We start from the raw sequence: 2,735 nt of genomic DNA on the forward strand, positions 1-2,735 counted from the left end.
CATCAACAAGCAAATTTCCCACAGGTTTGAGGTGGATCTTGGACTATGAGCCCCCCTTTCAATTACCCATTAAACAGAGCTTCCAACACAGACTTTCAAGACTTAAAAAAGCGTGTAAATTCTAAGCTGGAGCCAATGATTGTTTCACCATCACCACATCCTCTGATCTGCTGCTTACTGCTTCCCTTGCAAGTCGTGTCAAATCACAATTGGATCCATCTTCCACAACTCAATTCTCCAGCTAATTAGCTCTTAAGACATTGAAGCCTTATTTGATTTGAAGTTATATGTTGAAAAGAATAAATAGAGTTATTTTTAAAATTTGTTTGGCAGTGTTTTTAGAAACGGTGGTTTTAGCTTTTTTAACACTAAATTTTTTTATTATTCAAGTACTAAAAAGACTAAAAATACTTTCTAAAATCATTATCAAATGCACTCTAAATCACTTTATGTCAATAATTTTCTTCTGTTCATTGGAACATGATTTCAAATTATTTTTAAAAATCACTAAACTCATTGATTCTTATTTGATTTGGATTTTATTTGTTTAATAAATTAAAAAATATGATTATATGGAAATAAAAAATTACTCAAGTCATTCGAAATGAATTTTGGCCTATGATTTCATGATATTATTGATCAGTTCCACAGTTTTCTAGTAATGATTAAATAAAATTTTTAATTTTAAACTATTTTTAGAAATTAATGAATGTTATGTATCAAGTTTAGATTAAAACTTTGATGAAAAATTTTAAAGAAGTCGAAGAAAATTAAGAAAAACATGTGTAATATTTAAAAGAATTTTATATCAATATTGGGTTGTGGAAAGAGAATGAAAGGAGAAAGATAGTGTTTTTCGTTCTTTGCTTTTTAGAATTTTTTTTCTATATTTTCCTTTCATTCTTAAAAATTTATAGAAATATCTTTAATTTGTTCTCTAAAAAATGTTGTCTATTTTATTTTGTTTCTAAAAAATGTTTCCCCAGAACAATGATTAAACAATTTTATGAATTTTTAAAAATAATTTTTTATTTTATTTCAAACAAAAAACCGTTTCAAAATCACCCGTAGGGTTCTAAACTACTTGAATAATTGGATTTAAAAATAAATAAGTGGAAAGCTAAGAATTAATGAAAAGCCCTTAATTAATTTTGCCAAATTTGCTAAATCAAGCTAGGATTGTAAGTCAAAAGTCCTAGCTTAAGCACCTCTATACAAGTAATCAACAACTTGCAAATCAATTTAGTGACTTTTTTTATCATTGAGATGTTTGATCCAATGGTTTATTAAATATCAATTAGGGCAGGAAATCCAACCCAAAAGAATCCCAACCAAACCCTTTTACCCTAATTAAAAATCTAGCCAAACATGATATCAAAACATCAAATACCCAACATTCAAGTGTTTGTAAAATCTCATGTTTCTAACAAACTTTAACCTTCGACCTCTCCTCTCCTAGGCGACCAAAATTGAATCCCTTCTCCCTCCAAGCTCCTCAAAAGTAAATGTTTATACTTGATTGAATATTCTATGAGCATAGAACAAGATTATAACTACTCCAGAATGATCGAACAACTGCTCAAGAGAAGGTGTCAATGCACACCCTAGCAAGGGGGTGCAACAATGGCTTGTCCAAGGCAAGGGGATGATGGTGCCCCCTTGTTACTTTTCAAGGTGGGGCGTGCCATCTGCTTTATGGGGAAGGGCATGACATACAACGCACAACCCTACCCTAGCATGCATGTGTCTTACATTTTGTTAGGTTTTCTTCCCCAGAATGTCTACATGTCATCATCCTCCATTGTGGATAAGTCATTTCTTGCTATAATTTCACTAGAAATTACTAAAATTACTAAAATTACAATAAATATATTAAATATATACGTTCCCTAGAATAGGTAGTATCCAAGGTTCACTAAGATAGTACCTAAGGTTCATTAAGATTGTACCTAAGGTGAACCAACTAACTAACCTTTTAAAACATAATGTCATGCTCATATCTAAAATGTAACTAAAGAAGTTGTGTCTTAAGTAGACAAGTTCCATACTTATACCCCATTAATTTTCTGCTTTATTGTTACCATTTTTTTCCTACAAAGAAATCCACTATCTTTCCTCTACTTTTTCTGGTTTAGAACTCTATTTTCTTAACTCGGACCTCTTACCTCCCTTAAGCATTTATCTAAGCACCTCAAGGCTTAAATTAATCACTCTTAAGGAATCCCAGCCACTTGTTTCCTAGAATTCTTGCAACTCTTTACCCTCACATTCATGCCTTAGATCTTATCAATTGGCACTACTACAAAAATAGAAAATTATGACGCTTTAATCCTTGGCGCTTTCATAAAGTATCATTATATTGGGATATACAATGACGTTTTTCCAAAAGGGTCATTTTTTATATTAGTTTTTTTTTATTTCATGGCGCTTATTTAAAGTATCATTGCTTGCTGTGGCACTTTATAGCAGTGTCATAGTTGTGATATTTCATGGCGCTTATATTAGGTGACATTAAATAATAGTGTATATATATATATATATATATATTAATTAAATGCTTTTCCCTTTCTACGAGTACCCGCCAAACATTCCCTCCACCGTTTTAGAACTGAAGAAACCCCAAAACCCTATAGCTCTCACTAAGTCCACCACTAAAATGTCCTAATCCATTCCCCTTGCAAAGTCATTTGACTCCACATCAATTGCCAAAATCCATTCCTCTTTCAAAGTCCACC

Source organism: Vitis riparia, chromosome 19, assembly GCF_004353265.1.
Source record: "Vitis riparia cultivar Riparia Gloire de Montpellier isolate 1030 chromosome 19, EGFV_Vit.rip_1.0, whole genome shotgun sequence".
Lineage (NCBI taxonomy): Eukaryota > Viridiplantae > Streptophyta > Magnoliopsida > Vitales > Vitaceae > Vitis > Vitis riparia.